This window comes from Nicotiana sylvestris, chromosome 12 (assembly GCF_000393655.2).
Source record: "Nicotiana sylvestris chromosome 12, ASM39365v2, whole genome shotgun sequence".
Lineage (NCBI taxonomy): Eukaryota > Viridiplantae > Streptophyta > Magnoliopsida > Solanales > Solanaceae > Nicotiana > Nicotiana sylvestris.
The window spans coordinates 100,047,919-100,059,775 of record NC_091068.1 but is presented as its reverse complement, the minus strand read 5'-3'; positions in this window follow the sequence as shown (position 1 = coordinate 100,059,775).

Below are 11,857 nucleotides of genomic sequence, written 5' to 3'. Positions count from 1 at the left end.
TTTACCCAACTCACCCTTGATTTAAAGTGAATGCATAGCTTGAAAATTGACCAACAAGGAGATCATGTAGACAATACCAAATACCTAACCCTTAGTTACTTCACTTAATAAGTCTCCAAAATAGTGTGTTGTGGGCTATGTGTTGAGCCGTGGGCTATGTGTTGTGGTAACATTGTGTTGTTGAATTTTTGGCAAGTTGTGGCATATGAACACTTGTGGTGCGAGTTGTGATAGTGTTGTTAAATTGATAAGTGTGCAGTGGTATAAGGTTGGAGGTTGATACGCATGCACTGAGATAAGGTACGCTAGATATACGTGCGTCTAGTAGGGGAACTACTTGAAGCCAAGAGGGTGAGATAAGGTGGGCTAAAACACGTGTAGCTATTTTGAGAAAAATGATTTTCAAAACATAATGTGATGCTCACGCGGTGATAAAAGGAAAGATTATGATTATGACTTGTGAAATATGATTTTAAGATGATACCTCGGTTGTGATTCTTGTTGTACCCTTAATGTTGGGACAACTTGTTGATTTGAACAGTTATTGTTCTTCCTTCTGTCATTCATCCACATTTTGATTGTGTTTGGTTATTCATTGTTATCTTGGTGTTGGAATGATAGTGGCTTCTTGTGTGAGTCATGCATTCTACGTGATTTGATTGTCAATGTGAATTTTATTACGTAGAGTCATTATATCATATTCTATTGAGTTGTTGGTAATATAACAATTTAAATAATTGAATTATTGACATACTTTATTCTATGTGTCTCTTAAGATAAAACTCACTATCTCACTCGGTGCCTTATTATTTTAAATGGTTATATCCCTTTTAATATAATTCGGTTCTCAAATTATATTCAACACCCTGTTGATTGGTTACCTTAAACTTGTTATCACGTTTCTCTTTTAATAAATTTTATATTTAATTCGTTAATTTAACTGAAGTTTTGCTTTGTTTAAATATGACATTATATTCATTTTTATTGATTTCTAAACTAAACACATATTATTGTCACGTGCCAGACTCGGGGAGGGGGAAGGAAGGGGGCGCAACCGCCGCTCAACCGAGTGAACCCAGTCAAGCAAACCTGTTGAACACTTTTTACCCAACTCACCCTTGATTTAAAGTGAATGCATAGCTTGAAAATTGACCAACAAGGAGATCATGTAGACAATACCAAATACCTAACCCTTAGTTACTTCACTTAATAAGTCTCCAAAATAGTGTGTGTTGTGGGCTATGTGTTGAACCGTGGGCTATGTGTTGTGGAGACATTGTGTTGTTGAATTTTTGGCAAGTTGTGGCATATGAACAGTTGTGGTGCGAGTTGTAATAGTGTTGTTAAATTGATACGCGTGCAGTGGTATAAGGTTGGAGGTTGATACGCATGCACTGAGATAAGGTACGCTAGATACACGTGCTGCTAGTAGGGGAACTACCTGAAGCCAAGAGGGTGAGATAAGGTGGGCTAAAACACGTGTAGCTATTTTGAGAAAAATGATTTTCAAAACTTAATGTGATGTTCACGCGGTGATAAAAGGAAAGATTATGATTATGACTTGTAAAATATGATTTTAAGATGATACCTCGGTTGTGATTCTTGTTGTACCCTTAATGTTGGGACAACTTGTTGATTTTAACAATTATTGTTCTTCCTTCTGTCATTCATCCACATTTTGATTGTGTTTGGTTATTCATTGTTGTAAGCACGTGATTTTTGCCCTATATGAGAATTACTCCTAAAAAATCCAAAAATAAAATGATTTTCCTTGGTGTGCAATTTTTAGAATTTTTGTGACATTTTTGGATAATTATTTGTATTTGTCTGTGCATGTTTATTTGTTAAATTAATGAAAAAAATACTAAAATATGTCGCATTTTGCATGTAGGATTTAATTCTACAATTTGTTAGTAATTAAGTTTGTTTACAAAAAATGAATATTACAAAAATAGGCATCTTTTGCATTTTTAGCATTTAATGTCCAAATATACAATTTTCTGCTTAATTATTACTTAATTGTGCGTTAATTGTTATTGGGAGTTAATTTGCGCTTTTATAACTTAATTTAGTTCTTAATAATAATTTAAGTACTTTTATAATTTAGTTTTAGAAAAATAAAAGAAGAAAAGAGAACAAAAATACAAAGAAAAATCGGATTGGGCCACTTCTTCAAATTTCAACCCCAGGCCCAAACAATTGTCCAACCTTCCCCATGACCCGGTACACTTCAAACCGGGTCGACCCGGTCCGTTAACCCCAAAATGACCTAACCCTTCATATTCTTCATTTTTCATTTTTCCAAGAAACCCTAAAACACAAAAATACCATCCGCCCCCCTTCCCTATCTACTCCTTCTCCTTCACCTCTGCAAGACCAGCTCCAATGGCTGCCCAGCAACCATCCTCCAAACAGACCCCTCGCGTCTTCATCTTCTCCGCCCAAACGACCACCACCACGATAGTCTATCGCCCACGGACTGCCCGCTGCCTCCGCCTTCTTCGAACCATCGACGACCCTCCCATTTCGCTTCGTTTCACGTCGCAACACCTGCACACACAACCATGGCTGCCTCCATCGCCTCCAACTTGAACCCATTAGCAAGCCGCTCAAGCCGTTTCTGCCTTGGACGATCTCAAACCAGCCCCAAGCAGTCATGAAGCTCCAGCTGCTTCTGCCTTCTGCCAGCAGCCCGTGTCGTTGTCACGTCCAAACGACCAGACGCTCCTGCTTCTGCTTGTCGCGTCTCCTTCACGCACATGGCTCCTGCTGTTTCTGCTTTCATCTTCTCCGTTCAAACAACCAAACGACCTGCTGCGTCGTCCATGGTTGACCTAGACGCTTCTGCTTCGCTACGTCCAAACACACCTTGTTTTGCTGCGTTGTTGCTGCCCACGAGCTGCTTATTTTGTTTCATCTATGCTGCTGCCACCATTTCGTTTGGTCGAGTTTTAGTCGAGGTCGTCGAGCGTCATTTTGAGTTCGTCAAGTTTAAAAGGAAGGTGAGTTCGTCGTTGAGTTCAAGATCCGTTAGGGCAGTCTTGGTGCGACAATCGTGTCCGGATAGATTTATTCCCATTCGAGTTCTTTGTCTTTTCGATCCGGTTAGTAGATTTTGAGTTTTATTTTTTGTCCGTATTTCGTTTTGATATTTCTCGAATCTAAAATCGTTAGATATTTGATTTTTTTGTTTTGTTCATGTTCATGTGTTTTGTTGAATTAATTTTTATATTTCAAATGGAAATTTAATTAGTTATTTTTCATGTTTATTTCATGTTTGTTTTATTGTTTAAGTAAAAATTTGTTAGTTTAATGTTTGTTAGATTCAAATTGAAATTTAATTGATTATTTCTTCAATTTGTTTCATGTTTTATGTATTTTCCAGAAATTATTAATGTTGTTTGAATCATTTAATCCGTCATGTTTGTTGTTTAAAAATAGATTTAGTTCATGTTCATCTTTGTTTGAAGTTCATTTTAAATCCAGTAATTTAATGTGAGTTTGTGTTTTTAATTTATTGATTTAGTTTGAATCATGTATTTTGTTGTTAATATTGTTGTTTCCTTGATCATCCATTTTTGGTCTAAGTTAACCAGGATTGGTTCCCGATATGGTTAATTTATTTTCATTGATTTGGAGTTGTGTTGTTCATCTGTGTTCATATGATTTGTTGTTGAAGATTGTTGAGAAATTGGTCATATTGGCTATATTTTGGTTAAGTTTGATTAATTGGTTGTTTCGAGCTGATGGGGGTAGTTTGGTAAATTGCAGTGCGTTCGGGGGTAAAATGGTAATTTCAATAAGGTCGGAGGGGTAATTTGGGAATTGAACATTATTGTAATTCTTTATGTTAAGCATGGGGGACAAAATATAATGGGGTGTGGGTGATATAGTTGTTTAACATAATGGGGGACAAGACATAATGTAGTGGGGGAATATTGTATTTGTTTATGTTAGGCATGGGGGACAAATGGTAATGGGTTGGGGTGGATGTATTTATTTAATGTAGTGGGGGACAAAGCATGCCATGAGGAAATATTTGGGGTTGGGGATTCAAGACTAGGGTCTTGTTATAAATAGAGGACTTGAACTTGAACATAAAAAAAAAGACTAGACTTGAGAGAGAAAACTTAGACTGAACTTGAAAGATTTTTGAGGATTATTTTGAGAGAGGAAAACATTCCGAAAATCTCAAGAGTGTTAGAGAGTAAAAAAAAGGAAAACAAAAACAAAGGGAGAAGCGAGTTTAGTCTCGGGTTTAATACACGCGTGGTTTGTTGCTGTTTAGTTTGCTTACAAACTTTTGGGTTTATTCTATTGAGTTGTTCGGTTTTTCCTCAAAGTTTTCTGGGCCTTGAATCTGATTCGAATTTGTTGTTGTTGGGTTGCTGTTGTTGCTGTGTATTTACACTACTGCTGCTTCTACTGATCTTCACCTTCTTTCCTTGCTTTCCCAAATACCAGGTACACAAACTGATACACTAGTTCATCTTGTAAGCCACTCAAGGCATGAATGCAAACAAATGAGAAAGATTTGAAGTTGTAATTTAATGTAGTCTTTTCCTTCTTTTACTGTCTGTATGTAGAATGTTCTATGCGTTGCCATGCAAACTCCTTAAACAACTCACTTTTGAAACTTAACCATAATAACTCGAAAGTATGTAAATAAAGTAGGACCTTATCTTCATTTATTTTAGAAAACAAAAAATAGGAAATGTAGTCATGCTAAGATTATCCTTTTAAAAAATAATGAGAAGAGCCTCGCCCGATAAAAATGCAAATTGCGGGGCCCTCAATAATTGATCATAATAAATACTTAGAATTTGGGATGGACTGTTTAGTGGAATTTCACTGCCTTCCCCAAAGATAATAACGCGTTAGACTCTTTAGGCGCGACTTAATTAAATTACATTCTTAAATTCGGGTGCGCATTTATGTGACCCAAATTCAAATCTCAACGGAGTCGAAATGTGTTAACAACTACGGGTGCATTGATTGTGACGTGGTTCGAGATGCATTTTCACGACGTTGCAATTCTATAAAAAATAAATGATAATAATAAAAGCGGTTTAAACTTAATAAAAGCACATAAGTCACAACATGTATTTAAATCAGATATTTAGCCATTATAACAATTTAAGCGACCGTGCTAGAACCACGGGATTCGAGGGTGCCTAACACCTTCCCTCGGGTCAACAGAATTCCTTACTTAGAATTTCTGGTTCGCAGACTTCATTTGGAAAGTCGAAAATTTCCTCGATTTGGGATTCAAGATAAACCGGTGACTTGGGACACCAAAAGCCAAACCTTTCCCAAGTGGCGACTCTGAATTAAATAAATAATCCCATTTCGAATATTGTCACTTAAATTGGAAAAACTCCCTCGTGCATTAACCCTTCGGGGCGGGCGCGCAAAAAGAAGGTGTGACAGCTCTGACGACTCTGCTGGGGAATAAACCCAGAACCACTGGTTCAGGGTTCAAGAATTCGAGCTTAGAATAATTGTTATATTTGGCTTTATTATCTGATCTTTATTACATGTTTTGGCATGACGCGCTAAATGTTGTTTTTACCGCTTTGATATTATCTGAAGTGTATATAAACTGTGCCGAAACCCTTCTCTTCTTACCTCCGGGGAGAAGCTCGCTGGTCGAGACTCCCTATTCTGTTAGTGTCAATACCTGAAATAAGAAAGAGGCCGGACAAGTTACAAAGCCGGACGATCTCGCGGGTCCCCGGTACGTAGCCCCCTCCTCGACTCGAGTTGTCCGCTCGGGTACACAGTCTAGAACATATACCCAGGTTATAAACCTAGTATAACAAAACCTCATGCCGGATCCCTAGTAGGAACGCTTATTTGCATCATGTTGCATTTGACATAGGGGACTCAACACAGGGGTTGGGTCCGTCTAGGATAGGCAACCTGAAATGAAAAGACAATCCTGCTGCATCCCGTTTGTTTTGCGCATTTATTTGCTTCAGTTCTGCATGCTGACCGGTTTCTAAAAAAAAAACTTAAAAAGAGAAAAAGAAAAAAAAAGAAAATAGCAGCGTAGAGAGTAGGGGTGGGCATATATCGGGTAAAACTGATAACCCGAACCGTTAATTACTTATTGGGTTATCGGTATTGGGTTATTGGGCTAATGGTTCGGTAACGGGTTTAAAAAAAAATTTCTTATTGGGTTATCGGTTCGGGCTCGGTTTATCAAATCTGTTATTGGGTAAACCGATAACCCAATAAGGGTTTACTAATTTACTAGTATACCCTTTAGTCTAGTAATACTAGGGTTTCATTTTCATTAGTCTGTCCGCCTCCTCTCGGCCTCACTAACTCATTTCCTTTCCTCAGTTTCCTGTGCTTGAAGTCCTCACTCCTCAGTTAAGCTCACTCCTGAGCATATGTGTTTATGTTTATTAGGAGTCTCTTCAATTTTTTCTTTTTTACTTTGAGAAAATGTTGTTCTTGGTGATTCAAAGAGATAGAATGTGGATAGCATGCTGCATTATATGATAGGGCTGCTTCTCTCATCTGGTATCCTTTATAGCTAGACTGCAAGATTTTGATATTACTCTACTATGCTAATACCCAAATTTTAACATAACAAACATTTTCTCAGTTTGATTTCTTTCCTCTAATTTATTTGCTGGTGGTATGTAGTGCAAGAATGATGAGGAGGTTGTTGCTGTTATTGCGCATGAGCTGGGGCACTGAAAACTTAATCACACGATGTACTCATTCATAGCTGTCCAGGTATGGAAATTAATTCATGTAGCTCGTGCCATTAAACCGAAACAATTATTCTGTTTTCGGTTCAAGTAGATGTTGCCGTTGTTCCATTTATATGATGTAGTTTATTTCTCTTTAAGAGATCGTGGGACTAGTTTGACTTATTATATTTATGAATGTAGACAAGAAACAAAGTTGGTTTCCGATTTTTGTACAAGGTTGGTTCCTAAAGTTGCCAGAAATAGAAACTTGAGTCTTTTTTGATAAATTTGATCTGTTGAAACATGAATAACGTGCACATTATTATCATTTGCAATAACAATTTTTGATCTGTTGAACATGTGAATAGTGTATGTACCATTATCATTTATACATGTGACCCATCTGTTTGATATATCCAAGCTATGTGAATCACCTTGATATAACTTTTTTTGATGAGTTAAAACTTTACTAATATGCATCTGATTTCACTATCTTATTAGGGGATATTTATCTGGGGATTATAACCTGCCTGCCTTCAGCGTTCAGCAATCAACACTCTTAGTTTTAGTTTTACCTTATCGGGTAAACCGATAACCGAACCGATAATGATCAATAACCGATTAACCGATAACCGATAACCAATATCTTATCGGTTTGGTTATCGGGTTATGATATTTGTAAACCGATAACCAATAGGCAAAACCGATAATATTCAAAATCGAACCGAACCGACCGATGCCCACCCCTAGTAGAGAGATAATTACTTATTTTTTGGAAAAATAAAACCAATGTCCAAGTAGTATCAAAACCTCGCCGGAATTTTCTTAAAAAAAAAAAAGAAAAGAAAAAATGAAAACAAAATTTGTCTTCTAGTTTGATTTATTAAAAAAAACATATAAAAAAAATTCCTTTTAATCACTTTCAAAATAAAAAAAAAGGGGTATTTATTTAAAAGTAAAAAAAAAATGGGAGAAAATTCAAAATTCAAAAAATATTGTTTCATTTGTAGTATCTCTTTAAAAGATTTTCGAAATTTCAAAAAAAAAAAAGGGAAAAGAAGTTTAAAATTCATAAATATTTCCTTAGTCTCTTTTCAAAAAAATACAAAAAAAAAAATAAAAATCCAGAAAAATATTTTTCTCCTTTTCTTTAAAAGATTATAGTCATAAGGGGTTTAGTTTATTTACTCTACGCCTGATCGACCGAACTACGCGGGTCTGATTCTCACCGGATGTGAGATACGTAGGCAAACCTCATTTGTTTCGACCCCAATTTTCAAAAAAATCCAAAAAACAAAAAATATTTTTCATTAGTTCCTTCTTTAGAAATCTTTCCTTAGAAAACTCAAAAACAAAAAGAGAAGAAGTTTTTAAAACTCAAAAAAAAAGGGTAGTTTCCTTCTTTCTGAAGTATTTCATACGGAAAAAGAAATAAAAGAAAAAAATAATAATAAAAGAAATAAAAAATCAAAATCCAAAATACGGGTTTCCTTTATTTTGAAGTATTTTTCCAAAAAAAAAAAATCATCATTATATATATATATATATATATATATATATTCGTTCTTTTAAAGACTTTCCTTCTTTAAAAGTCTTTCTTTCGTAAATGTCATAGACTTAAAAAATTAAAGTCAAAAAATATTTTCATTTTTCTTTAGAAGTACTTTTGTAAATTTTAAAAAAAAAAACTCGAAAATCTAAAATATTTTTCTTAAAAGTGCCTCTTTCGAAAATTAAGAGACGACAGCCAAAATCCAAAGAAAATATTTTCTTTCTTATTTAGAAAAAGAGAGAACAAATGAAAATTCAAACAAAAATATTTTTTTTTACTTTTCAAATTCTCAAAGTTCCAATCAAAAGAAAAAGAATTGTTTTTTTTAGAAGTCTTTCTATCAAATAAAAATAGAGTCAAGTTCAAAAATCCAAAAAAATATATACTTTTCTTCTTTTAAAGAATTGTTTTTAGTAAAATTTAAAAGAAACAAAAATCCAAAAAAAAAACCCTTTATTCTTTTAAAGCATTTTAAAAAAAAAAATTATTCCAAAAAAAAAAAGAAGAAGTTAGTTTACTTACTCTATTCACGATCGAGAACTACGCCGGTTTGATTCTCGCAAGGTACGAGATACGTAGGCAACCCTCATCGGGTCCAACCTCCCCTTTTTCAGAAATGACCAAAATGTCAGAATTTTAATTTATGAGTCAGGTGATGCCGTTTTGTCAAGAATAGCCGAAGGTTCCCGAAAGGGACGCCGGAAGGCTGACTTTGCATAAACAGCCATTTTTGGTCATTTTTTAAAAATTCTGACCAAATTGCCCAATGGCCTTAGGATCCTCGTCCTCGAGGCTCTACAAGGCCATGTTCCTTATGTCGGGTCACCATTCTGAAAAAAAGAGTCATAAATAAATCAAGTGATGCTGTTTTTGTCAAAAACAACCAAATGTTCCTGAAAGGGAGGGCGGAAGACTGACTTTGCATAAACGGCCACTTTCGATCATCTTTTAGAGTTTTGATCGGTTGACCCTCACAGCCTTAAAATCTTCATCCCCGAAGTGCTGAAAGGTCGTGTTCGAAAATCGGATCTTTCTTTCTAAAATATAGTCAAATCATTTTTGAGTCAAATCATTTTTGCTTAAATCACCTTAATAAATGTGCAGGATGAGCACAATGCAAAATGAACACTTGTTTCTTTATTTTTGCACTTGTTAGTCCCGAACTACGCAAGATCTGATTCATGCGGGGTCATGATATGTAGGCAATCCCCATCAGATTCGATCATAGCTATAAAATAAATTGAGTAAAAAAAACAACTGAAAGAAAAGGAGAAAGAAAATTGAGTGAAAAAGAGAAAAGAAAAATAGTGAAAAAAAGGAAAAAAGAGTGACAAAATAAAAAATAAAATAAAAAAAAAATAAAAAGAAAAAAATAGTGCAAAAATGAAAGAGCGGCAAAAATAAGATCAAGAGTGGTTAAAGAGAGGCAAGAATAAAAGAAAAGAGGTACATAGTGAAGAGGGCTAGTTTAAGGCCGGGATGAAACATGCAACCCGTTCAAGCACATGGTAGAAGCGTTTAACTGTTTAGGTGCACTGCATCCCAACGTGCGATTTCCTATATGTTAAATGCCTCAAAACTAACGAAGTTGTGTGTGTGGGTAAATTAGCCAGGTTCTGTTCAGGTGATTGGTTTTCTTGGTATGCGGTGATGAACATGCAGCCCTGCACGCGGCCACAACATTATACACGAAACTGAGCTCCATCTCCCAGAAATGCCCATCCTTACCAAGCTCCATATAGTCCCCAATCAAATGTTCCTCAATACAATCCTCACCCAAGAGAGTCTTTCAAAAGGAATCAGTTCACCCCTATTGGTGAATCATACTAAAGCTTGTTCCAAAAGCTAGTCAGGCGAAGTCTGCTGCAGCTAGTGGCCCCAAATCGGCAAACACCGAGTCCCCCCTCCCCGCATCGAGCTGATACTAGATATGAATACTACTCTGGAGCAGTGGGACACAGTACAAAGGACTGTTGGTCATTTGGACCCTCAAAATGGCAGCTGAAGACTTGATTGAAGATGAAAGAATCGTTCTCCAGGACGAAAAGTTTCCTAATATGATGAACATTCCCCTACCTACTCTCACAAACGGGCCAATAGAAGGAATGATCTGTGAAGCTGAGGAATTTGATTCGGCACTGAAGGCTATTGCAGCCATTGCCTAGATAGAAGAAAAGCCAAAAAACGATTGCCAAGCTTGAAAGTTCCCCATCAGACGGGAGTCTCGGTAGCCAGTCTTGCTATCCTTTCTGCATCTGTATTGTCTCAGGGTGTGATCCAGATGTTTTACTTTATTGTCTTACTTTCCGATGTAAACCCTTCTATCTTCAAAAATTAAAAAAAAAAAAGAAATCAAAAATAAAAAATCAAATGAAATTGATATTCCATTTTCCCGGAATGTCTTTTTTTTCAAATCCTGTCAAATTTTCTCATTCTCTTTTAGTTCTGTTAAATGCAGATTTCAATAATATGACATGCTTGCGGACTTCATGCCCGGATCTTAAAACTCTGTCAGACCTCGAAATAATGAATCATGAATTGGGTCGCAATGAAGAATAGCTTAAGGAAACAAGACAAAGAGTTGGAACAACTGAAGGAAAATTGGTTCCCAAAATTGGAAAGGTCCATACATTACAACAAGAGTACTGCCAAAAAGAGTGCGTTGTACTTGGGACACATCGAAGGAAACGTCCTTGAAATAACTGTCAATGCAAATGTAATCAAAAGGTACTATGTTGGATCCTTTATATAATAAAATCTTTTCATTCTCGCTACTCAAACACTATCAACCCTTTGCAAAACCCATTTGAGCTGGTTACTCTTCTTTGATTACCCTCTTTGGAACCCGAAAATATTATTGGAAATAAAATGAAAAAAATTTGAAATGAAAAAGAAAAATGAAAAAAAAGAAGAAGAAAGAATTGGAAAAATAAGAAAATATATATACAAAAAAAAGGAAAATGAAAATGAAAAAAAAAAAAGAGAAAGGAAAGTGAAAAAAAAACAAAGCAAATCAGAAAGAAAAAAAAATCCAAAAACAAATGATGAGCCTGAACTACGTTTGACTTGATTCCGAAAGGATACGTAGGCAACCTCTCCTTGGGGTTCAGTCACACCAAAACAAAAATCCAAAGTCCCCCAAAAGTTGAAACTGGGGCAGAAGTTATAACGGTTCAGCAATGATCCCGCCTAAAAGGTTCCAAAGTTGTAGTTCAATCCAAATTCTTTTCACCCCAAACTTTGTTCAAGTCCTTCTGATCAATCGGCAAAGCGGTTCAAAATGGGAGGATGGATTTATTTGGGTCTGATACAACAAAATGAGAGGAATAAAATGAGAGAGCCTTATTGGTGAAAACCCATACGGGCACCGTAAGGCGACAGTAAGCAGAAAGGCCTACAAAGGCAAAATAAAGTTGGAAAGGTTAAGTCCAACGCGACTAGCCACTGCAGTTAGGTTTGAGGATCAAAAAATCCTTGATGCACCAAAAAAAAAAAAGGAACCGGCAAATCCCCACAGGGCCTCCCTTTGTACAAATCCCCACAGGGTCTCCCTTTGTAAAAATCTCCACAGAGTCTCCCCTTGTACAATCCCCCAAAG